Raw genomic sequence first — 27,790 nt, forward strand, 5'->3', positions numbered from 1 at the left:
CAAACATCCAGGTTGAAACAATTTTGACAAATGATGCTATAATTATATGGCAAAGTGGATCAGCTTATGGAGCTTCTAGCATCTCATTAAAATAGGCAAGTGAAATGTTGCCACGCCTCATTGATCTTCTTGTGGATATCTCATGAAAGTTTTATCAATTCTCAACTTTTATCAATTCTCAACTATCCAAAAAATTTTGTGTACTAGAATTGGAGTTATAAATTGGATCAGGAAAATTTAGACAAAGCTTTAACAGCCAATGCCCATGATTGATATTTGACAAGAAAAGAATTAATTCTTGCAATTTAGAACCAACCATCCAAAAAAAAAAAAAAAACAATTCCCATTGCAGAGAGCAGGCTCTGAGATTTGTACCCGTGGTTTAGCAAACCGAGTCATGGACTTGAAAGTAGACAACCTCCTAAATAGATCATCACGGTCCCATGGTCTGCAAGATGGAGCATGTACTGAACCATTTCAACCTGATAACACCTGCATTTCCTCAGTTGGATTTAACCTTGATTTTGGACCAAGTATGCCCAATGCAGAGAATACATTCGGCCGTTTCTTGCCTTTCAACCACCAAACTCCATCAGCACTACTGTTTTAACCAATATTGTAAAAAATAAAATAAAATCATTGGCAACAAGTTTCACTCTCTCTGGTTGTAGTATTCCAATTCTTATTGAGAAACACAAGCACACAAAAGAAATGCAAGATCAATTTCCTTGCTCAGAGCTATCCAATTCTTGTAGATATAGGCAGATGCACACCAAGGGTGAAGCAAAAAAAAAAATTTTTTGAAATACATGCAGGCACACAACAAACACACACAAAACACTCCCTTTAAAGGTACATTTTGGTATTTCAGGTAGAAACTTGTATTTTAACCACTCAAACACAGTATCATACTCTACAAACAAGAAAAAAACAACCAAAGTTATACAATATTAATAATTAATATTTCGGCTTTATAGCTTATGCATCAACATTTCATTTATCAGCCAAAATCATACAATATTAGTAACTAGTATTTCAGCCTTATAGCTTATGCATCAACATTTCAGTTCACAATAACTTCGAAATCCAAACAAGAAAAATTAAAATACGGAGGAAACAACGAAGTGACAACTTCAGCAGCTAAAGTTCACTTTCAACCAAAAGAAAAAAAAAGAGTACATAAAAGAGCAATGAGAAGCCGTTGAAAAAAACTTGTGAAAGAGTTATATAAAGAGAATTAACGAGGAAAGCTGAAGAAGAAGACCTGGTGATGGTGGAAGCAGATGAGCCATTATTATATAGATGATTGTTATCGCTATTATTAGGCTTGGATTTGGTGGTGGCGGTGGTCGGAGATTCCGGAAACAGCCTCTCTAATATTGCTTCGATTCTCTTTTGTGCCGCCATCTCTCCTTATTGCTAAATTTTTTTGGCCTTAAAAAAAAAGGCTCAAAAGAATCTGGACATAATAGAATTTACTTGGATTTTGAAGAGCTAAAAATGGTAGTAAATTGCTCCAGCAGCAAGCGCCCCCAATGTGCAGAGTCCATGTCTGACTGGATGGCCAAGAAGTTGGTTTCTGTCATGACTGGATGGCCAATGTGCTGAGAGCTCTAATTGCAGCACAACAAATTCGCTTTGTTATCACTCCAAATCAGCAGCAAAGAATGATAATAGCTTGAATCAGAGGTAGTTAAGTTGCTTTGCTTTATATGCTATTGCTACTGATTGTACAAAAATCTGGCCGTTGCAATTTGCAGCTAGCCGTTGCAAAATCTGCCAAATAACTGTTGCATGGCACATCTGGTGCTTACAGTTTTTTTTATTATACTTACACCCCCTCAACTTTAGTAATCAGTCCAAATCATTTATTCTTCTTTCAATCTTCTACTAATACAAGGAGCAAAAGGGCAGCCATGGAATAAAAATACCTTCTCACACATGAAAATAATATTGTAATATGATTTGGACTGCTTTGTTACCAAAAACTCAAAAGCAAGGGAGGTCAGTGAAATTTTGAGAATTTCAGGGGGTCTCAGTGCAAGTATCAGAAACCTCAGGGTAGGTTTCGGAAATTATCCCTTTTGTTATTGCTCCGCAAAACTCCATATCTGTGTTTCACGGTAGCCTTCTACTTTTGCTATTGGAAATTGTTCTTCATCTGACTCCATATCTGCTTTTATTTTTTGCATTCACATCTCACCGCTCTATCCTGCTACCACTTACACAATTGGCATCTAAATCACAGGTGTCCAAACATCTGAGGCGTTACCATGCCTACATCTTCCCTGCCAGCTGCCACTGCTTCGCTTAACACAAGCTTCTGAAGCCACTAGCCCTTTTGAGGCCATTTTTATCTATTACCAGATATTTGCCTACCCTTCATCTTCCTTCATCTTCTCCAGAGGCCCTAACAATAAAGGAGCAGGCCATGTCCAATCTCTCTGATCTGCTTAGGCAACAAAATAAGGCGAAGGAACTTAAGAACCTTTTGACCCAACTTCGGCCCCTTCTTTTCAATGATCCCCAAAGCAAAAGCTGCAAAAATTATCTGTGGAATTGTTGATACGGTGGCCAAAATACCTGCCACATCTGATGTTCAGATTGCCCTATGCAAGGAAATTGTGCAATAGACGCGTGATGAGAAGTGAACTTTCCTTCGTTAGCGCACTGAGGCAATACTTGCAGCTCTATTGATAGAGACCAAGGAAGATTCCGAAACTTTAGCTCTCCTTTCTGGACCAATCAAGGAGGTGAGAGGATATAGCTTTCATTTTATATGGTCTTTTGCACTTGTATAATTTCTCTCATGGGAAAGTTTCATGTTTTATGTCTCTGCAAGTTCAGCATATAGGAAATGTTGTCTAACAAAGGGATTGTGGGAGATTGACTCCCCGACATCTTACAATGGATTCACGTGGACTGAATATATGTTCTTTGGACTGAATGAAGGTGAATCCTGTAGCAAACAAGTATTTTTTCTCATTTGTTGATGCAGGAGTGCATTCACGTGGGTTACCGCCATGGTTCAAAGTCGCGGTCGCGGCCCGGAACGTTCCACATCGGTCTCGGCATATCGGTCACGGTCTCGGTGAGACGCAAATTTTAAAGCATTTAATATTCTAAAAACTGTTAATAATATAAAAAAAAGTATGCTAAACAAAAATAATAAAAAATAACAAAAGAAAATTTGTAAAATGTACTATTTTTATACATATTACACGCGATAAGTACTTTTAATTATTTAAAACAATGGCATCACAAATAAAATCAAAATAACATAGACCACAATTTTAAAACTAATAATTGCAAAAGTAATATCAACCATTAACAATACAAACTAAAGATTTATTTATAGCATAAAGTTGGAATATTTTGATCAATCTCCTGCCAAAAATAAAAAGAAATCATATTAGATAAAAGGTAAATATGTAAAAAGATATACCAGTACTTTATATTTTCGTACCTGTTAATACCAAGTAGAATGACGATGTGGTTCAAAATCATCCTGATTGGTCGATGAATGGTAAAACAGATGTGGAAGTGGCATAGGACCTTGAGTAGGTAGTGTAAACGAGTTATCTGGTGTATTTATTGGATGTGAGGATTGACTAGATGTTCCATAATCATTGGACGGAAGAACTTCTGGATTGGAGATGATTTGTTGATGGTAGTATCCAAACTCTCGATAGTTAACACTATCGCTGGTACCATATGATGCAGTAGAATCATGATCATAAAATCCAATGTTATTGGAATCAAAAGAAGAACCATCATGAGACTTATCTATTTCTTTTTCATAGTATCCACTACCATGAATGCTAGTAGACCTTTCAACCTGTCCAGGTCTGTCAAATGGCCGATATCCACTGTAATAGTCAGGAGTGATTCCATGTGATTGGTCATAGCCATATCCCAATTGACTAGTACTACGGTTTTGATTAGATTCATGCTCATAAGTTGAGTATATACCCAAATTTTACATCTGATCATTGACTCCTCTATATCTTTGTGACCCTGAATGGTGAGAGAAAGTATCCTCACTTGAAAATTGAGTTAAATCATTGAGGAATTGACGTTGTGCTTCTATACCAGGACGATAGCCATGATCAGTATCTTGAGTGGTATAATAATTATCTTGTCCTTGAGCCCATGACATACCTCCTGCTTGTTGGCTATCTCGATTGTAACCACTATGCCTGGAAGAATTGTTCCCTCCATCTCCATTGTCACCATTGTCATCATCATCATTACTGCTGTCACTTTTATTTGAAGATGACGGAACAGTCTGCTTACTGGTTTGTTTAGTCTTACTTTTTTGTTTCCTACTTGAGGATGCAGCAAGACCTTTCTTATTTCTTTTGGTAATATATTGGGACAACGTATCACCAAAACCATCGTTGTCATGTTCTTGATATTCACTACTTTCTGATTCAGTTTGATGAATGCCCTTATCCAACCAATCCAGATTATCTTCAGGCAATGTGAGTTGTTCATTTTCTCTTATCCAATCATCCAATATATCATCTTGGTGAAAAATGTGATTCAAGTCAATTGGGTTGTAGAAATCATTAGTATCTCTTTGATGCATCAAAATTTTCACCTTCAATCGCATATTGTAATGCACAAAAACTAATTTATGCAATTTTTTAACTGCCAAACGGTTGCGTAGTTTTGTATGAATTAATGACCATGTACTCCAATTTCGCTCACAACCAGAGGATGTGCAGGTTTGACTCAATATTTGCACTGCAATATTCCTTAAATTTGGCGCATCTTCACCGTAGTTAAGCCACCATTCAGCTAAACAAACAAAGTAATAATAACATTCATTTATTATTATTATTTTAATATTATAAAAATATTAACTTCATTTATATGATTTGGATGTTTATGTAAGTATGAATTAAGTTGAAACCTGGTAAAGATTTTGGTAATGCTCTTGCTGCAATAGCACTTCCAAAGCCTCCCTTTTTGTCTACAAAAATTTTGATCTACAAAAATAATGTATACACAAGTGTTAAAATTTTAAAATTTGTTGATTAATATAAATAAATAAAATAATCAAAAGAATACCTCATTTATTGAATCAACTTGTGCATCTAAATTTGGCTCCAACTTTGCAATGACGTTCTTTAACCCTCTTCGAACTTCATCCAGATTAAACTCACAAGTTCCAGAATATTGAAGGATCGGGTTCAAAAAATATGCTAAATACAATAAAATAACAAAATTAGAAAATAAATAAATAAATAAATAAATAAATATTACATATTTAAATCGGATGTAATATTTTAAATTACCTGCCGCATGTAAATCCCGATGAAGTTGATTGTACCATCTATTATCAATCACTTCCCAAATTATTTTCCAAGATTTTACCGACTTTTGAATAGCCATTTTTGCTCTATCCATTGCCTCATAAATAATTGGCAATGTTGGCTTATTATCTTGATCAATAGTTTTTAAAACTTTGACCAGAGGCTCCATTATTGCACACACATTTCTAACTTTTTTCCAAAACTTCTCTGACAATATCAACTCAGCTACTTTAATAGCTTCTGCTTTTCTCTTGGTAGTGTTATTAAACTCTGCCCATTCATCTGAGGTGCACATTCTTTTCAGTTCTGTACAGTGCCGAAGAAGACTTTCCATAGAAATGAATTCAGTTGCAAATCTAGTGATACCTGGACGTAGCAGTTCCCTTTTTTTTTGTATATGTCTTCATCGGATTCACTACTTTGTCACTGTTATATATGAAACTTGTTATCTTCTTCCCCTGAGCAATAGTTTCTTTTACATTATCCATTTTGCCAATATCCTCCAACATCAAATCTATACAATGCGCAGCGCAAGGTGACCAGAAAAGATTTTTTCTTTTTTTCATCAACAGTTGTCCAGCAGCTTTCATACTAGATTCACTATCTGTCACAACTTGCACAACATTTTTTTCCCCCACAACCTCTACTACCTCATCCATTAACTTGAAAATATATTCAGCAGTTTTCTTAATATTGGTACAATCAACTGAACTATGGTATATCATGTGCCTATCACAGTATACCATAAAATTTATTATTGGATGTTTAGTACGAGTGCTCCACCCATCACACATAAGTGTACAACCAAAAGTTGAAAATTTATCATAAATATCTCCAAGATATTTCTCAAGCTCTTCAAATTCTTCATCTAAATATTCATTTCCAATTTGATAAGCTGAAGGGCCTTTAATACCAGAACCAGCTTTGGCAATTTCATCAATCATCGATTGATAATAAGGATTGTCAGCTGCATGAAATGGTATAGCATTGAAATGAAAAAACTTTGAAACTGCCTTACCAACTCTTTTTATATTTTCCTTCGCAAACATTGATTTGACTGATTTTTGTTTCGAAGGAAACATATGTGAGTCAATTCCTCTGCTTGTCATTTCATCTGCTTGTCTGACACTGAAATTACGTGACAATCCTCTTTTATTTTCAGAAGTCGTTGGGTTTGAAGTGCCAACACCCATATTCCCTAAAATTCACAATATTTAACAAATAAAAAATGAATGACTAAATTGCAACTTTATGTAATTATATTTAATAAAATAGTATCAAATTTGTTATAATATTTTAGTTTACAAATCATACCTGACATAAACATAGAAGGTCGACTCCCAGATACCGAATGCCTTTGTTGTTCGTCTAAAAATTGCAAGTATTGGCTCTCTCTAATTGCTTGCTTCATTTGTTTTTTTTTCCAACGCCATCCGACTTTCTTCATCAATTTCAAAAAAGACTTCGTCCTCCTCGTCGCCAACCATGTTGAAATTACCATGCATACTTTCTTGTTGGAAAGAATTCAATATTTCTTCTTTTTTCTGTTTTATTGTAGCTCTTTGAATCTTACCAATCTTTAGATGCATTTTCATTAAATCTCTAACTTCACTTGAGGCCTTTGGACAAGGCTCAACTTGTCCTATGACATGACCGACATGTTCTTTCAACCTTGTAATGCCACCATGCATTATTTTTCCACAATAATTGCATCTCACAATTTTTCTATTCCCTCCCACGGGTTTACCATGTTCCCAACCAATATCCTTGCTCGTCATTGTAACTATTACACATATCAATATAAATGGTTAATACATCACAAAATAATTAAAGATATATGAAAAAAAAATACAACAAGCAGTTTCTAACATTTTATAATTATAATAATTTATTTCTATTATATTAGTAAGTTAAACATCTAATCTATAATGTAAACCTGCAACAATGATCATTTTTTCATTTATTATAAGAACTTCGGCATTTTGTTTGTTGATGGGTGATTAACTTAAACATATAATTTAGCTCTCCATCTTCCTATAGTTTTTAGTTCATGATCATGATCACCAGGATGATTATGTATTATAATAAGTTGGAAGATAATACTAAATGTCCCTCTCTATTAGCACAAAAATATACACGTACAGTGGAGGCAATTCTTATATCTCTCCAATTTCTTTGTTAACCATCATATATATATATATATATATATATAACTAGACATGATTTTTCACTCACTTTGCAACCTAGTCGTCCAAGAATTACAAAAGTTTTTGTTTTATACATAAGGATTACTAAATTTATAGAGGAAAAATTATTCTTGGAAAAAAGAATAATTTAGTAAGCATCGCAATGGATTAGTAAGCAAAGTACAAATCCAACCTCCAAGATTGCTAACCATTAAAAAGCCGGTAAAAAGACGTGATTTACTCACGCTTTGGAGTCACTTGTGAATGCAGATTGCTAATTTCCACCTGGGGATACCTATCAGCAGGAGGGAAGAGCAGGACGGCCAGCTATTCAACAACCTAGGCCCCCAAGAATTCCCTACTGGCATCAACTGAACAACACATGAGCAAAGCAATAATGTCGTGATTGCCCTCAGATGAGAATCCACCACCTCATTCTAGCTGTAAACAAATCCACTCCATTTCTTTCTGCTTCCCTTTCACCCAAAACCTTGGGACTCACCTCCCATTTCCCCTCCCTCGCTTTATTCATCTCTTTACTGCTATTTAGTCTACACATTGCAAAACCATCAGTACTTATGCCCCCACTCTCATGAAGACTGAGTACAATGGGAGGTTTTTCTATTATTCTATTCACTTGATGAATCCTGAAGCTACCACTACTTTTGTTATTAATTGATGAACACTCTATCCTAAACCAATCTGTATATTCATATCATAAGTGAAACGACTATCTGGGAAAGCTACAGTTGGCCCTTGTAATGGATCAGTTTCTTTTAATAACTCTAATGTCTTAGAGCACCTTACAAGCAGAATATCTGAAGGTACAATAAGAAAATCAATTACCTGCTGAAGCTTGACAAGGCAAGGGAGAACAAGGCAAAAAGGACATGAATCACAACCATCTGGGTTATCTCTGTGAAGGTATGGCCAAATGACTCCATTGGGCACTATCTTTTTGCAACATTCTACTTTGTTTCAGAGGGCGGAATTCCAAAGCTCGGCAAGAAGACAGAGTTAAGTTACCATGAAGAAGAATTGAAGGAAACGGAAAGGATTACTACGTTCTGCAACACTACTAGTCCAATAATTTAGTAAAGTGAAGGTAGTATGTTTAACGTGGACCATTCAAGGTAGTACCTTCAAAATAAAGTGAAGGTAGTACCTTCAAAGTAAAGTGAAGGTAGTACACCTCCAAGGTGGAAAAGAAAACGCATCTTTTCACGTGATAGTACTGTGGCAAATTTGTTTCTATTTCCCATCACTCGCATTTCTTTCGCCGTATGAAGGATCATCAGTACTAGCCATGGTTCGATATAGACAGTAGAGAGGTCCTCGAATTTCCCTTTTTTAATTCTTTTTTTGCTTTTTTTCTATAGATTTTTTGTTAAATTCACCTTGACTCGGGATGACTCGGGGTGACAACCCGTCGCGGTGACGTCTCGGCCGATTTCTCGGCGAGACGAGTATCTCGGTCTCGATTCGTCGCGGTATCGTCTCGGCCTAGGCCGAGACGGTTACGACTCGGCCGAGACGTCTCGGTCTCGGCCGAGTCTTCGAACCATGGTTACCGCAGGTAAAATCTCCAATTCATAAAATTCTGTCAGAAAATTTTTGGCTTAAAAGATCACATCTAAGCCTCAACGACTTTAAACATTACAGAATGGGGGCCAAACTAGGCCGGAAAGGACAGTAAGTTCTGCATCCCCATTTTTTCTTTGCAACCTTACCAAAGAAACTCGAATCTGGTGGAATCAGTATTGTAGATTTTTTCCTCAAATGTAAAAGAATATGTTTCTCCAAATGATCCAGCTGAGCCAGGCATTTTGGCAACACGATAATTTTAATCTTAAATCAAGACCATTGGATCGGTTTGTTTAGAGTAGTTGGTACTGTGAAAAAAATTTTGTCGTTCCCATTGTTAGAGTAGTTGTTTTGAGCACTTGAATTCTTGTAGAATTTGATCATCAAAAAGTCATCTAATTAATCCATTGGTTAACGCCTTAATACTCACCAGGCCTGTGTTTTCCCTTCTTTGATTAGAATTTAATATCTCTACTATTGTCATGTTTAGTGTTAACTTTGGATATTCAGCATGCAATGCCTGCAAGTGATGCAACTGCAAATTTAATGAATAAGAAGATTCTTCGGAACCAAAAATTGCGAGAAAAATATGCTCCCTTATCAATATGGTTCGAAGTCTCGGCCGAGACCGAGACGTAGTCTCGGCTTCTATTGATACGATACCGTGACGAAACGATACCGAAATACTTGACTCGCCGAGAAATCGGCCGAGTCATCACCGCGACGGTGTGACTCGGCCGAGTCACACCGAGTCATTCCGAGTTATCTCAAGTCAAGACGAGAAATCAGTCGAGTCACACTGCGACGGATTGACTTGGCTGTTTCTTTTGCTATTTTTTAATTATTTTTATTTAGCATACTTTTTTATATTATTAATAATTTTTAGAATAATAAATACTTTAAAATTGGCATCTCACCGAGACCGCAACCGATATGCCGAGACCGATGTGGAACATTCCGGGCCGCGACCGCGACCGCAACCGTGACTTTGAACCATGCTTATCAATCGAAGAAAAATAAGCCGTCCTAAACAGGGGAAAGCTTATCAAATGAGAAAAGCAAGGAAAGCAGCCACATCAACATCTTCTATAAACCAACAACAAAGTAATGATATGTGATTTAGCCTGGCTGGAAACGAAAGCCATTGTATAAATGTTTAGCATTTTGCTTTTATATAAATCTCCTGAGTTTTCTACTTTACTATCTTAATGGCTGATTAAAACTCCTTGTGTGTGAATTGAGACAAAATTTTGTAAAAGATGCATGCGAATAGAGAAGAGATTTCAGTTACTGTGGAAAGTCCACACCAATAACCAGTTACTGAAAGATTGGTTTGTTGTTTTTTTTTTCCAAAACATTGATATCTTTGGAAACGAGTAGCATTGAACTAACTTTCGATGATAAGAGAACCCTTTTTTTTTTAGCAGGCATTGATATGTAATTTTATTGTATTTCTGCTATAAGTTTTTAGTATTCCGTTTTGATGGATCAACATTTTTTTAATTTGGAAAATGGTTGGAAATGATTCAGATAGGTTGTCTTCAATTGAGTAAAAAAGTGCATTGGTTGGGAATGAGCCAAAAAATGAAAGGTTATTGTCTGCTACATCCTTCTCACATAGCAAGTTGCCCAAGGTTTGGACTAATGCTGCTAAGCATTTTTTCTTGCCAAACCTTTTCTTTAAGCTAACAATATTGATTGCAGTTGTACTATATGTTTCAGATTCTAATACAAAAATACATAAAGCAATGTTTTAAAAACCGGACCGTTAATTGAACCGGTGAAGTGAAAGGGTTGAGGTTCAACCGGTCGGACCGGTTCAACCTCGGTTCAATGAATTTTTTAAAAAATTATTTATATAAATATATATATGTACAAAATAAGACATGTAATGGATTAATTTAATACTTTATATGATGAAAGGTTTACTATTTTTTAATAACTTGGATTTTTTAAAAATAATTTTTTTAAATTATAAGTTAAAACAAATAAATTTCATCTCAATTTCAATTATATCTAAATCCAACCCAAAAATATCACAATATTTTGAAATTATACAAAATTCACGTCTATGAAAATTTAGATATTGTGAACTTAAATTTTAATTTACGTTTTAGAGATTGCAATTTAAAAAAGGAAGTTTGGAGTTCGAAGGAAGTCAAGAAAATCGAAAATAGAAATGTAAACTTGATAAGAAACAAAAAATGAGATAAAAGTGAGTGGTTGTAGCATTAAATAATTTGGGTTAAAAAAATAATTCTTTTTTAACTTTTTTCAATTTAATGGACAAAACAAAATTAAAAGATGGAAGAAAACATCAATAAATTAAAAATAAAGAGGTTTGATTAAAAAGGGAGTGACAAAAAAAAAGATGATAGAGAGAGAGATAGTTGAAAATTAAAAAGAAAGAGCCATGAGAGGATGAAATTTTGTAAGAAAAATGAAAAAAAGAAATATGAGTGTTTGATTTATATAAATAAGTTATAAAAAAAAACTAATAAGATGTAATGGTGCAATGGTTAATACATTGGTCTTCTATTACAAAGGTCTTGAGTTCGAATCTTGATAACTGCATTTTGCAAAAAAAAAAAAAAAAAAAAAAGGAAGGTTGAAAACAGGTTCAATAGCGGTTCAACCGCGGTTTTTACGGTTCGACCGGTTCTTGATCGATTTTCTGGCAAAGTCAATTATGGTATTGAACCGGACCGGTGCCATGGCCAGTTCGCGGTTCAACCGGTCGAACCGGCCGGTCCGGTCCGGTTTTCAAAACATTGACATAAAGAGCAATCCAAATGACTAAAAGCGTTATTAGTGATAGCCTCTGGATGTATCTCTCTCTCAATCTAATCAATTGATATATCAATAGATAGCCTTCTGTTTTGCCACCATTTGTGTGTTGCTTCACATTTTGCCACCATTGATGCATTGTTCTGTTAACGACAGAATTTACTCTGTTTATTTATTTTTAGAACTGGTGAATTTGGACTGCTTTTCATTTTGAGTTTGAATGACAAACTTTGTTTTCATACTTGTCTATGTTATTTTAAGTATCCACAAATGAGCGTAAAAGCTATATACTTGTTATCATGCCTCTTCAATATAATCCAAAATTCATGTTCTGTCACACATGTTAGCAAATAGATTTTCCCAGATTCAGTATTAAATGTATGTCTCAAAGAAAGGTTACTTGGGTATTCCTATCAATTGTCTTTCTTCTTGATTAATGTGCATGTGAGATTGAGCAGGCTTCTGCTCAAACACAATGATTTGAAAACTAGCATTTAAATCAGTAAACATAAAATAAGTAATATTTTCAACTTTAAACCTTCATTTAGTTTGGTGCAAGTCTGTCAAGTCTCTCTTTTTTCTTTTTGAATTAATAATGGTTCGTTTGTAATTTATTGTTCTGGAATTACTAATAGTAACTTATTGAATTGTCTGTTTAGGCCTTCTCAGCTCTGACGCTAATGCTTTGCAGGCTTCAAATATTTTGCAAGAGTTGATCAACATTCATATTGATGGAAAAGTTATATTAGCAGTCCAAGGTCAGGTCAAAGATGATAAGCCTACCTTTATTGAGCGACTAGCAGTAAAATCTATTTGTGGAGTCTTTGAAAACTTGTTGACTGCTCAAGTTGGCATTCCAAATGAACAGCTTCTGCAAGTCATTTCTGTCTTGTTCCTAAAACTTTGTAAGTGTACAGTTCTTTGATTCTTGCAAAGATGCAGCCTACTTTTTATTGACCTTGATAGCTTGATTGAAATAAATTTATCAGTCTCATAATTCAGTAGTAGCTTATAGCTATTAGCTGCGGGTGCTTGATAGCGTCTGACTGACGACACTTATTAGTGCATGTTTCCTGCCAGAATGGTTGTTTTATATTGATTTTCTTTTTAGAAATTTCATTTTGGATATTTTTTTATGACATCTACATTGTTTACTCATTCACTGACAAGATTTATATTAGAAGCGTACAGTTTGATATCGTCCTAAAATCCGCATGTGATTAGTTTTTTCACCCATATATCTCAGCAAATTAATTAAGATTGGACTATATTCTTGCAATTTATTTTTCTTGGTGCTTCTTATTGTTTCTTAGTTTCTGTCTAGAAGTATGCGTCTGATTTCCTTGGGACTTACAATTGTTTCTACATGTTCCTAAGCTTTACCCTAATACCATGCATTTCTGAAATGACCACCTTAATGACTTCATAGCTATGTTTCTAAGTAAAAATGGTTGACAAAAAATGAAGTTTGGCTTTTTTCCCTTTCTAAAGTTTTGTTCTGAATTCTTCTCTTGATTGAGAAACATTAGTGCCTAACGAAATTACAGCTTGCACCTGTAATTAGATGTTCTAATGCATGTTTACATGCTATGTAAATCTTCTTCATTGTGTTTCACTCTGAAATGCAAGCTAATCTGTGATGTTTGCTTGTAGATAGGTGCCGCATGTTTATTTGAAGAGTATAGTACTCAAACACAATGTTGAAGCTCCCGTTTTAGGTAAAAATCTTAAAGTTTGTTCGTACATGTTAAATTGACTACGTTTTTTCTATCAATTTGAGATTAATTGCTGATATTGTCCAATTCTACGATATCAGCCGATGCATTTAATAACGTAGGTAGCTTATGTAACGAATGCAATTCAAAACTGTTCATTCCTTGTGTGTATCTCAACATTGCAAGTCTGAAATAATTTTTAGCCACTTTTTTTTAAGTATTAAAATAATATCTCTATCACCATCCAGGGTGCCAAATGACCATTATAAGTAGGATATGAGCACATTAAGGAAAACTCGCAGATCGAAGCGAATCAAAGCAAGGAAAATCAGCTTAATTAGCTTTGTTCATCAAAAGAAAGTCGATCATGAAAGCAAAAGGACGATGGAAGTAATTGAAGTTCTTCACATGAATGGAGGGAATGGAGATAAAAGTTATGCAAACAACTCATTGGTTCAGGTTGTCTACTTATCCTAAATAAATTCTGCTCTCTTTTTACATCTAACTTAATTTTCTTCTTCTCTATATATTTAATATAATCCTTGAACAATATATTTTGTTCTTGGGATTACTTCCTAACTTCAAAATTTGCACCAAGCTTTAATCTTGATACAATCTTTGCATGCGGATTTTTTTCCTTTTTTTTGTGGGTTATATGGAAAAAGACAACAATTTGATTAGTATTCATTTACCTTCAATTTGGACCATGCAGCAAAAGGTGACACTAATGACCAGGCCAACAACAGAAGCGGCTATTACTGATCTCTACTGCAGCCTCATCCCCAAAAGCATCAGCATTGCGGACTTGGGATGTTCATCTGGACCTAACACTTTTCTGGCAGTTTCTGAGCTCATCAAAACTGTCAACGAAAACGCAAAATTTTAGGCCATAAATCTCCAGAATATCAGGTATACTTGAATGATCTTCCTAGCAATGATTTCAACACCATTTTCAAGTCTGTGCCACGGTTTCAAGAAAAACTGAAGATGCAGATGGAATCAGGGTTTGGACCATGTTTTTTTGCTGGAGTTCCTGGTTCATTCTACCAAAGGCTTTTCCCCACCAAAAATCTTCATTTTGTTCACTCATCTTATAGTCTTCAATGGCTGTCCCAAGCTTGTTTTCTCCTCCTTTCCTTTTTTTTTTTTCAGTTGGTTTCAAGTTTACAATTTTTTTTTTTCTAAATCGAACTTAAGTAATGTTGGTTTTACTCCTCAGGTTCCTGAATTGGAACAGATTAATAAAGGAAACATTTACATGGAAAGTTCAAGCCCTTCAAGCGTGATAAGGGCATATGTCAAGCAATTTGAGAAGGATTTCTCGACATTTCTGAGCTGCTGAGCAGAGGATTTGGTAACTCATGGCCGCATGGTTTTGATGATTTTGGGGAGAAAAAGTGAAGATCCTTGTAGCAAAGATGGCTACTACATTTGGGAGCTTTTAGCTTTGGCCCTTAATGATCTCGTTTCTGAGGTATTTGCCTTGTATTTTGAATAATCTTATTCTTAGAAAATTCTGTAATTTGCTTCCAATGTACACCACAGTTCAGCATATAACATATTCTCAAACCTTCACGGTATTAAACAAAATAGGAATTAGCGTTAATTGAGTTTTATCTAAAGAAGTCTATCATCTTGTAAAATCTGAGCTAGACGTCAGAGTTGTCAAAACTAGAACTAGAACAGTGTGCTTTTGACTTCTGAAGTTATAAACTGAAACCAGTAGGAGTGCAGTAGTACTCTTAAATTCTTGATTATGTCTTCTTCAAAGTTTTGTTTCTGACACAACATATGTAAGTGTACTTTGAAGCTTCCTATTAATTAACACTAAAGATTTTGAAACTATCCTATGGCATGTCATCTAAGAGAAGTTGTTTTTGATATGATTCATAGCGTTCAAAAGATGTGAATTCGAATTTGGTCTGGCTTATGGGAGTCTCAAGCGTCCCCTAACTTGAACTTTTATTTCATTCCCTTTTTTCTATTTCTTCTTTATAGGGGATTTTTTCATAAAGTTATTTTATTAAGTAACCAAGTTAATACAGCATCAAAAATTTCATCGGCAAGGCACTTATCAAGTTATAAGTAAAAATGCAATTATTTATTAAATAACCAAGTTAATATTTTATTATTCATTTATTTCATCAGTATTTCTTTCCAAACAAATAAATCATTGCACTTGTATGATTCCTCTTCATATGTTGCTGTCCTTTTTAACTTTGCATTACTGTTCGTGCATCCGATGCATGTTCTTCCGTTTGTATGTCCATCCTACGGTATTTATGCACTTAATTGTTTTTTCAAAATCTTAAAACTGACAGGTTTATTCTACTGATTTCATAAACTTGCAATATGCAGAAAATTCATAAATGCAGGGAAAGTATCTTAAAATTCATAAAACAGAATACAGGGAAAAAGTGCAGGGAAAAAACTGCACTTTAATTTTGAACAGGTCTAAAGTGGAAAAAATTGCATGGGCGAGACGAGAATCATAAAAGAGTGGCTAAGGAAGAATTATGCAGCTTGTGTAAATTATATCAAGGACTGCAGAGAACTTAGCTGAATAGTGAGATATGTTCCCATGCAGTGACTTCTATATTACCAGCACTTGCACTTTATGCCTTTAAATCTTGGTTCACAACAATGCAAATTTAAAGCAATGGTCAATTACGTTATTATTATCCTCTAGACCATTAGATCGAGCTACTTACATAACGTACTTTGCCAATCCATTAATCTCTTATTGAGAGTTTAGCATTTAAAAACTGAGATCATTTTTGCTCTCATCATCAGAGAGAGAAGTGGAAAGCAACTTTTTCCCACATTTGTGATTTTAGAGTTTGTTGCCCTGCCTGTATCAGATAATTTTATTTGATGCTGAAACTATATCAGTATTTCCTTTTGAATTTTATGTATCACATCTTGCAAAAAAGAATGCACAGTATTAAGCGCAATAAAGACACCTATTGATGACTATTTCAGCTGCATGTCTTCTGAATTTGTAGCCCAGCTCTTCATTGGCTATGAGCGGATTAATGAGATGGCACTCACTTGTGTGTCCAGTTTGAATCTGTTGCTATTAAAATGAAAGACATAAAATGAGCGAGTTTCAATTTAGAAGTATACGATATGGGCAGGAGCATTACTGGTTCCAGGTAGTTTCTAAGGTCATTCGAAGGTAGCAAGTTACACTACAGATTTGTTAGCCTGTTATTATACAAAATGGCTCAGTAATCTAGAATTATATCATTACAAAGAATTATTTGCTTGTTGAAGGTACTGACAAAAACATCTTTCTTCTTGTTGAAGAATAGAACAACTCTGACATTAAGTTCCAGTTTGTTTTCTTTTCCCATTTTTGTGATGGGTTTAGTTTCTTAAGTTACCAAATTTAGAACATTCTCATGTTCTTTACAATGCTTGCTATCTGTCTAAAGTAATTTTTCATGTACTTTGCATCATGCACTGAAATCATGATATAGAACTCGACCTTTGACTTGATATTGTTTTCTATTCTTGCTAAGCCTGTCTGCCGCTGTTTGTTTTTTGTAGGCACTGTTCAGAGTTTGAAGACTACTGGACCTTTTAAGCTTTAAAAGTCTTGTTCTCTATTTTCTTGGAAGAGTTGGCTGCAAGAAGAATTTGACAAGGTATCTAGCTCTGTGAAAACCTTAGAACCTGCTTCTCAGGTATCTGTTATAGTTTGTACTGCAGTGGATAATTATACTGATCTTTCAATACCTGTTATTCCATTTATTTCATGAAATATGGAACGAGTCACATGTTGCATCACATTGCAAAAATTGCTACTATACTGACATGAAAAACCTTTCCAAATAATCTTCTACCCAAACAGGCTCTTCGATTTTCAATCAAGGAAAAGCTTAAACTTTTTATCCTGTTTTAAGTTTCGATCCAGTGAACAAATAAAAACTAATATCAATCTTGTATTGTCCATTTACACTTTCAAACATCACCTGGCAAGGGAGAAGCATATTTATGCGATATACATTTCTGGCTTGGAAAGGATACCAGCCAGGTATCCTCCACCTCTTTTTAATTGTGTAAAAACCATTTTTGGGGTTAAATTTAACTTTCATTCTGAAACTTTGGGATAGGATGAGGCTGAAACAACAGCTATCAAAATTGCTAAATTTACCCTCTCCAGCACCAGCTCTGTGACCCTTCCATTTTTGCATTGTGACTCCTCGCCAGTAGCATGCATTAGGTAGGAATTCTTTACCCCATTGAAGAATGCTGGTAGGGCTTGTTGAAAATTTCAAAGCCAAAAGCACCTCACCATCGCTTGGCAATAGTATTAATTCATGTTCAATACTCCATTATCTTTTTGAATCAGCATCATATCAACCATCCCTACTTTTTTGAACTATATATATATATAATATCTCAATAACAAATATAACCTTACTAACAGGTCTAAAGTTCCCATACCTTGCGTGGGAAGCCACCCCTAGTTGTCCCTATAAAAATACCCCTGAAGTTCTAAACTAAACACATCCTCGGACCTCTCAAATAAAAATAAATAAAGCGCGCATTTCTAGTCCTGTTACCCAAAATAATTATTATATTAATGAAGCCGTTGAAAAATCAACTTACAAATCTACAATCAAGACAATGAACAGGACAAGAAGGTAAACCAATTGAGATAAATAAATAAGAAATGAAACATTTTGAGAATAAGGGATTCCTTAATAGCTATGAAATGAGTTTTGAGTCCTTCTTACTCATAAGTTAAAGTAAATGCAGGGACTTGAACGATAGTTCTAGTCTGAGTAAAGGATGGCGGACGATACCAATAGACTAATTGCAGCTCAACTTTCTTAATCACATTACTCATCTTTAATGCTTTGGCTTACTCTGCAATATTTCTCCATAATGATGAATGTATTCTAGCTTTTCTGTGATTCTTCCTACCATCTTATTACTTCGTTTCTCTTTTTCTTTATTCTCTTATTGTTTAGTTAACGATATTGTTTTCCTTCTTAATCTTTGCTGCTAGCTTAAAAATTTTGACAGTGATTCCAAATTTCTAGACGTTATTATATTTTGATCTTAATACTATTCAGGGAAGGCAAAATTGTTAAATTATGATAACAATCTTGGCACTAGCAGAAAGGTCATTGTCAAACATGCTGTTCCAAAGAAAGATCCGCTGAAGTTTATGCTCAGAAGACTAGTAACAAGTTTGTTAAGTTCCTCTCAAGTTCCTAGTTTCTGCAGTTCTCTAACAATTCTTATCTTTGATCATTAAAGAGTTGCTTTCCATTTTTTTCCCCTGATAAGTGATTAATTTACGTTATATTTGAATGATATTTTATGTTATTTTTAGTCACTTTGGTTATATTATTGGAAGAAAATGAATCATTTTGGCTATAATTGGGGAAAAATGTTCTTAAGTGATTAAATGAGATTTTTATCATTTTTTACTTGCATTTTGTGCATTTTGACAGCTTTGACACATGTTAGTATTTCGGCTATAACTTGAGCTATAGTGATTGGATTGAGATGATTATTGAACAAATTTGAAGCTAAGAGACGTATGTAAATTTGGTATGAAAATATCAGAGTCCAATTTAGCCGTTTTCTCAGTCAAAAGGTCGAAATACCAAAGTTCGACAGTGCTGTTCAAAGTTGAAAACAGAGTTCTGATTAGGCTTTGGTATTTTGGTCATATCTCGGTTTACAAAGCTCCGATTTGGATGATTTTTGAAGCATTGGAAAGCTAATTCAAAGGATTATAACTTTTGTGTTTTGAATAAAAGCCAGTTTGCATGGCCTCCATCATAGAGAATATTGCAGTTGAAATGAAGTCAAAAGTGAATACGCGTATTGCAGCCGAAATTCTGCAATTTGCTCAACCATTTCTCTTATGTTCATACTACTTTCCAGCTATATTTGGTAAGAGAATTCGGCTGCACATGCTTCTGATGCATAAAGGAGAAAAATATGGTTTATTTTCAAGTCAAAAAAATCATTATTTTTTTCTTTCTTAACAAATTGAGATTTGAAAATCATTAGAGTTAAAGTTAGACCGGGGGAGAGGGGCTTTTCATCACATGGTGACTTGAAGCTCAAGGAGGAGTTGAAGTTCAAGTTGAAACTCAAGTGACATGAGTTTAGTGTCGATTTGAACTTGCATTCTAATGCCATGTGATGATATTTTGTGGATTTAAACGATTAGAAATGTTGGAATTTTGCTTGAAAATTTTGCCATGTGGATAATTTGCTTGAAATTGGGTTTGTTGGCAGAGAGTTTCGTCTATTTATAAGGGAAAACTGTGTCAAAGTTTTTCTAAAATCTTTTCTAATATTTCATTATGGCCCAAAAGTTTTTCAAATTTTTGCATTTTTATTTAAAAAGGGCTAATCTTCATTGTTCAAAGGAAAGGTCATTGTCAAACGGCATTATGGTTTTTGGATCTTTCTTTAGAACAGCATGTCACTTAAGTTTCAACTCCTCTTTCTTCATCTCCATCTCCATCCTAATCTAGCCAATATACAAGAGTGGATGAGTTATACTGCTCTATACTAAACTAACCTAACATTAAGAAAATAGAAGAGCTACATTTTTGCAAACTCCCAGCTTCTCCCCGTATCTCCCTTTTGTTGCTCTGTATAAAAACTGATGAAAAGCCCCTTTCCCCCCATCTAACTTCCACTCTAATGATTTTCAAATCTCAATTTGTTAAGAAAGTCAAAAACAAATGATTTTTTTGACTTGACAATAAATCATATTTTCCTCCTTTATGCATCAGAAGCATGTGTAGCCGAATTCTCTTACCAAATCTAGCTGGAAAGTAGTATGAACATAAGAGAAATGGCTGAGCAAATTGCAGAATTTCGCCTGCAATACACGTATTCACTTTTGACCTCGCTTCAACCATAATATTCTCTATGATGGAGGCTAAACTGATTTTTGTTCAAAACACAAAAGTTGTAGCCCTTTGAATTAGCTTTCCAATGCTTCAAAAATCATCCAAATCGAAGCTTTGTAAACTGAGATATGACTAAAATACCAGAGCCTGGTCAGAGCTCTATTTTCAACTTTGGACACCAGTGTTGAACTTTGGTATTTCAACCTTTTGACTGAGAAAACGGCTAAATTGGACTCTGATGTCTTCATACCAAATTTAGATACGTCTCTTAGCTTCAAATTGGTTCAAGAATCATCTTAATCCGATCACTGTAGCTCAAGTTATAGCCGAAATACTAAAATGTGTCAAAACGATCAAAATGCAAGTTAAAAAGTGATAAAAATCTCATTTAATCACTTAAGAACATTTTTTCCCAATTATAGGCAAAATGATTTATTTTTTTCTAATAATAAAACCAAAGTGACTAAAATAACATAAAATAGCATTCAAATATAACGTAAATTAATCACTTAACATTCCCCAACTAAATTCACCAACTTTAGAGATATTTTTCCTAGCATATTATGGATTTGTTCTTGAGGATCAAAAAACTAAAGTACAAATCGATGTCAAATTTAGCATACTCCAAGAAAATCAATCTAATTTTGGATAATCTTCACGAAAGTCATTGGGGTAGTGATTTCATCTATTACTACTTTGTGATTTCAAACACGACGTGCCAGCCATGGTCTATTACTACTTTTCTGATGAAGTACCAATGTTTTCATCTAGAATCTTAACAGGCTTGACTACATTCATTTCTACTTCATCGTTTTTAAGTGGATATGGATGAAGTAAGTGTGCAATTCCTAATCTGAGTATATGTAAATCCTCAAAGCACTGGTGTCGAACCTCACTTCTTCACTGGAAATATAGATGCCTGAGTTCAATTTTGATAGCTGAGCAAATCCAGTTTCTTCAAATCGACTCCATTGCTCTCCTTTTTTTTTTTTTTTTCCACAAACGATTCCATTGCTCTCCTATTTAAAAAAAAAAAAATCAAATTCTTGATTCCACTAGACTATGTTGAAGATTATCCAAAAGTAGTTTGATTTTCTTGGAGGATGCTACATTTGACCTGGATCTCTACATTACATTTTTGTCCTCGAGAACTAATCCATTATATGTTAACAAGAAGCTCTTTATACTTGGTGAATTCAGTAGGGAAGAAGAAAAGGAAACTTACTTTCTTATGATTAAGGATAGAGTTATTATAGAACTGCTGAAACTAGAAACTTGAGAAGAAATTGACAAACGTGTTACTAGCATGGTTCAAAGACTCGGCTAAGCCGTCACCGTCTCGAACCCTCCTGAGATATTTGACTAGCCGAGAAATCAGCCGAAATGTCACCATAAAGGGTTGAAACGGCTGAATCACACCAAATCACTCCGAATCATCTCAAATTAACTCGAATCCAATAACAAAACCTTTAGAAAAAAAAAAAAGGAAAATCCGTGGCTTTAGAAAAAAAAAACCTTTAAACTCTGAACATGAGGATGAATCCTTATTGCTTGAATCAAGTAAATGCCCTGTATATTCTTCCTTTCTTTGGACAAATGTGAAGTGTTTTCATTTCATGCATTTAGTTTTGATGCGATATCTTCCTTACGGCAGTGAAAACTATTGAGTTTCTTAATTGTCCACAAAATTTGTGGAACGTCAAGTTGAGAAGACCCATGGCTTAAATGGTTGGAATCAGAGTTTGGGTGTAAACCGGTTTTATATTCCAATTTCTTTGGTGGTAAGCAGGAAGAAGGTCTAGCAACTGCCATTGAAGGGCTGCTCAAAAAGACAAATACTTGTGAACTGGCTGCAATTGGTGCAATTGGTGCTGATGCTTAGTCTTTAGTTATTGTCATTGGAATCTTTCGTGGTAGACTGAATATTGATAAAGCCATTAAGGTTATTAGACTAGAAAAAGATTTACAAGTTCTAATTTATGTTGTTTTGTTTTATCCTCTTTCATTCCTTCCAAATAGTCATGGTACCTCAAGTTGTTGCTTTATGGTGTTTCTGAAGGTAGACAATTGGGGTCTGGTTGAAGGTGGACTTGATGTTGATATTGCAGATCTTATAGTTCAAGTTGCATCTGCTGCTGCTATTTTCCTTGGACTTTCTACGAGGAAATGACTTCTGTATGCCTTTTTTCTTCTAAGTACAAGTATGTATATATATATATATATATATATATATATATATATATATATATATATATATATATATATTACTTTTGCTTTTCATGCATTGTTTCATCAACATTGCCCCAACCCCACCCCACCCCCGCCTGCCCACCCACTCACCCACTGATGGATCCAAGGGGGCTGAGGGAGTGAGGGGGCCCTTTTTTTTTATCAAAATTTTATATTATTATAAGGAATTAACAATACATAGAGGGAGACAGCACCCCCAACATTCCTGAGCAATTAACCAAACCTATCCTTTATATCTACCTCTACAAAAACTAGGGCAACCCTACCTATCCAAAGTAACGTTTCTTCTAACCAAGCGGGGAAGATCACGGAAGGAGTTATAAACTACCGACTCCCCCGAATCAGCTCCAAGCTTCAACAGTTTATCCGCAGGTTTATTCGCTTCTCGAAAGTAATGTGAGATCTCTTTGTAATGACGGCTATAACGCAACAACTCTTGTACATCCCGCTGCACAACCCACAGACACTTGACTCCTCCGTGAATAATCTAGACAAGGATCAACGAGTCAGACTCCAAGTGTATGTTGGCTAGTCCTCGAGCTATACCCAACCGCACCCATGTAGTAGCGCTTTCACTTCCGCTTATAAACAAGTCATCTCCCCAAAATAGCAGCAAAATGCTAATATGACCTGCCCATCCATATCCCTAATCAGACCTCCCCCTCCACTCCTCCCAGGGTTGTCCCTTGAGCATCTATCTGCATTTAACTTCACAACTGCTGGAGCTGGGCATCTCCATCTAACCGGCACCACATTCACTGACATTCTCAACCTGGCTAATGCCTCAAAGAAACGAGGCCACAAAGAACAAGGAATGCTAGTCTCTCGAAATTGCATGCCAACGTACTCTTGAAGCTCAATGACAATACGCTCGCAAATGTTCTTCACTAGTAGTAACATGCCTTAAAAAACAAACTTATTTCTCACTTTCCATAAGTTCCAGCAAATCAAGGAGGGCAAAATTCAAAATAACAACCTAATATAAGGGCTCTTTCCAGCTTTCAACCACCAAGTAATCACCTTATGCCTTACCGTGAAGGCTTCATCAAACCCGCCAACTTAGGATGACTCATTGGCATTGGGTTCAGCGGGGGAGGCAGATGAAGTTCATTGTGAGGAGCGAGTTTTTGGGAATTGGGCGCCGCGGGGTGGCATGGCAAGCGTATGTGAATATATGTATAAAATAAAGTTGGCTCTCCCTAATTTTTTATGATTTTAATTTATATAATGAAAGTTTATATATATATATATATATATATATATATATATATATATATATATATATATACACATATATGAATTAGTCACCTTTGAATTATTTTTTTCTTCAAAAAAAATTGTTTATTTTTTTATTGTGCTAATTATTTAACTTTCAAAAAATTAAACATATAATTTGATGATCCATAATAAATTGATCCAATTTGATATATTATAATCAAAAGACCCAATTCATAATTATCGATGGACTAAAACAAAAATAATTACTTTATTGGCCACTATACAAATGTACAATTTAGCCCTATTAATTAGATTTGTTCTCAATCTTCTTCTTGTATCAATTGCAACGACAAAAGGGGCATTGCCAATTGTGAAGATAATCAACACAAAACTCTGATACAAGATGAAAGATAATTTCTTGAATGATTACCTAATTGTGTAGATAGAAAAGGAAGTTACTAGAAAATTTAGCACTGATTCAATCATAGATGAATTTAGTTCTATGAAAGAACGTAAAACTCATTTTAGTTTTAAGAAAAGAGGTTGACATTTCAAGATATGTTAATATAACATTTATCTTTTTTTCAAAATGAAAATACTTATATTTATATCTCACATACACACACACACACACACACATATTGCATAAATGACATATTGGAGCATTTTCTCATAATATGCAACTTGGGTGGTTGGTGATGTTATAAATTATTTGATCAAATGTTATTTCTTATCTTAATTTTCATTATTACTATGCTACATATTTATAAAATAAAGATACCTTTATAATTGAAGTTAATATTTGATATTTTTAGATGTCATATATTTCTGTTTAGGTGCCATTGTATTAAATGATTAAAAGTACTTATTGTGTTATGTATAAAAATAGTACATTTTACAAATTTTCTTTTGTTATTTTTTATCATTTTTGTTTAGCATACTTTTTTTTATATTATTAACAATTTTTAAAATATTAAATGCTTCAAAATTTATATTTCATCGAGGCCGCAACCAATATGTCGAAACCGATGTGGAACGTTCCGGGCCGCGACCACGACTTTGAACCATGGTTACTAGTCTTCTGAGCATAATCTTTAGATGATCTTTTTTCGGTACAACATATGTTACAATGACCTTTCTGCTGGTGCCAAGATTGTTATCAGATTTTGAGAACTTTGCCTTCCCTGAAAAGTGTTGATTTCAGGGATCTCTTAAGCAAATCGTTTGATCCAAAGATAAGGGATGTGTCCAAAATGCTAGATTCAGAAAAGCCACAACTGGTTATAATATCTCGTCTGAGAACAAGAACAATAGTGAATCAAGATGCAGTAGTGAGGATGATGGAGGAGTTAGGCTTTCATCTGTTTGTTAACAATTAATTGATGACATTTTTGGATGAATTTTCTTGTGTCCTCGGCTCTCTCAGTGTCATTGTTGGAGTTTATGGTGCCAGGCTGACAAATGAAATTTTCTTGCCTAACGGGGCGGTCATGATTCAGATACTTCCACTGAAACTCGACTAGGTAGCATATGCATACTATGGAGGACCTGCAAAGGGCATGGGATTGCTTTACTTGGAATACAAGATTGAACCTCAAGAGAGCACACTCTATGATTGTATGGTCCTGATCATCCTTTGATCAAAGATCCGGAGTCTATTGCAGCATTGGGTTACAAGAAATCAAGGGTTTATTATCTGACCAGCGGAATGTGACAATTAATCTGGGTAGATTCAGGAACACTCTTCTTGAAGCACTTAGACTTACTGGACGAGTGGACGTTCAACAACAAATGCTCCAAATTGAAGCAGAGAAATTTTATTGCTTTTTTTTCCCCAAACAGGAAAACCTATCCCTCCAAGGGTAGGTTATTTTATTCCTCTAAATTTTTAATTACAAAGTACAGGGTTTGAACCTCCAATGTACAGACAGAGAGGAATTTAAATCCCTTATTGTGGCAAACTTGTCTTTGACAAGTCAATGCTTTATTTTTCTTTGTTGGGTGACTATTTTGAATATTTGTACTCCTTCCTCCATTTCAATGAAAGTGTTATTTTTTTTGTTTTGGAATGTTTCAAAATGTTTGTTATCTTACCAAAATTAAAGTTGTTTTTTTATCTTTTTTCCAATATTATCCTCACATTTATCTATATTTTATGCTAAAATTAATTTTGAAAACAAATTCGCTAAATTTACCAAATTTCAAAATGCGACAAACAATTTGGGAGGGAGGGAGTAATTCAATAGGTATTCCTGCACACCATTTCCAGCTACTGCGGGTGGGGCGGAGTGAATTATTGGCAGCAAAATGAGGCAAGTAAATTATGATATGGGATTGGGATCATGGTATGGACACAATTTAGAAATAATCCCTCTAATTTTACAACTTGTATGTGACACGCTGTTATTATTCTATATGTTGAAACAAATAATTGTACTAGTTGCATGGGTTTTCCAAAACATAGGGTGGTTTTCGAAGAAATATTTTATTCATGGAGCAGTGCAATTGGTATTGGTAGTAGTGTAGGTCAACGTTGTAACTGAAACCTACAAGTTTTCTGAAATTGCTTATCTATGCTGTGTACATCTAACTTTGTAGACAAACTGTTTGGCACCCTAGTTTTTTACCAAGTTTTTTAACTACTAGTTTTTTAATAATTTTTACTACAAGAACCCCAAAAAACTTCCCAAAGTTTTTTATCTACACACTTCAAAAATTTCCCAAAAACTTTTCTTCCTCACTCACCCAACCCACCACACCAGCCACCACCTCCACCACCTCTCCCAGCGCCGGTCACCTATTCCGACGCCGGTAACCTCAAAATTTTGAGTCCCTCACCCTCACCCCCTCTCCCCCCCTCCCATCTTCCCTTCTCCCTCCCCCGCCACCCTCCCCCTCGTCTCGCGGCCAAATTGCACTTAGTAGGAGGGGGAGGGGGCTGCGATCTGGTCGCGGTCTGGTCCCAGATCGCAGAGCAGAGAGGGGGAGGGTGGCGGAGGAGGGAGAGGGGAAGAGGGGAGGGAGGGAGAGAAAAAGCAAAAAAAAAAAAAAAATGCACAGCTGCCGGCTTTCCTCGGGCATCGGAGTGCAAGGGAGAGGGGAAAGGAGAGGGAAGAGGGAAGAGGCGAGGAAAGGGGGAGAGTGGACACATGGGGTGGCAGGGAGGGAGAGAGAGGGGTGGCGGGCAAAGGGGAGAGGAAAGGAATGGTGGAAAAGTTTGGGGGTGGCGGGGGAGGGAGAGGGAGGGGAGGAGAGGAGAAAAGCAAAAAAAAAAAAAAAAAAAAAAAAAAACAAAGGTGGTGCTGGCGGAGGTGCTGGAGGTGGGAGGCAAAGGAGAGGTAACGGGGAAGGGGAAGGGGGAGGGGGAAGGAAGAAGAAGAAGAAGAGGAGAGGAAAGAAAAGAAAAAGAAAAAAAAAGAAAAAAAAAATTTCACCTTACAAAAACTTTTACAAAATTTTTCACATTCCAAAAACTTCTAGAAAAAAGTTTTTCACCTTACAAAAACTTCTACAAAATTTTTTCAAAAACTTCTACAATGTACTACAGTAAAGTTTTAGACAAACTCCCAAAAAACTCAAGTTCCAAACAGGCCCATAATTATTATACTTCAAAATTCAGAGAGAAGTCATTAACGAATAAACGAACACACTAACATCTAGCTAGCCTCGTTTAAATAGACATTAGTAAAGCAGGACACATTCTACTTCCACATTCAGCTCTTCCTCAATTTCTTTTCAACTAGTTTACTTACTTCGGTAAATTACTAGTTTTTACTTGGTACAAATTAGATTAAATCATTTTTTACCTAAAAAAAGATTAGGGCATACACTTT

The 27,790-nt window shown here is 35.1% G+C and overlaps 1 long non-coding RNA gene and 1 pseudogene across 1 annotated transcript; both read left to right on the forward strand.

Annotated features, from left to right (window-relative positions):
• The first annotated feature begins 2,518 nt into the window (after nucleotides 1-2,518).
• Nucleotides 2,519-12,617, forward strand: LOC113693445 (uncharacterized). Its single transcript, XR_011815565.1, has 2 exons — nucleotides 2,519-2,753; nucleotides 12,570-12,617. It is a non-coding gene; the product is annotated as an uncharacterized lncRNA (long non-coding RNA).
• Nucleotides 12,618-13,977: 1,360 nt separating this feature from the next.
• LOC113693446 (S-adenosyl-L-methionine:benzoic acid/salicylic acid carboxyl methyltransferase 3-like) lies at nucleotides 13,978-22,659 on the forward strand (annotated as a pseudogene).
• The last annotated feature ends 5,131 nt before the right edge of the window (nucleotides 22,660-27,790 follow it).

Source organism: Coffea arabica, chromosome 6c (assembly GCF_036785885.1).
Source record: "Coffea arabica cultivar ET-39 chromosome 6c, Coffea Arabica ET-39 HiFi, whole genome shotgun sequence".
In the NCBI taxonomy this organism is placed as follows: Eukaryota; Viridiplantae; Streptophyta; class Magnoliopsida; order Gentianales; family Rubiaceae; genus Coffea; species Coffea arabica.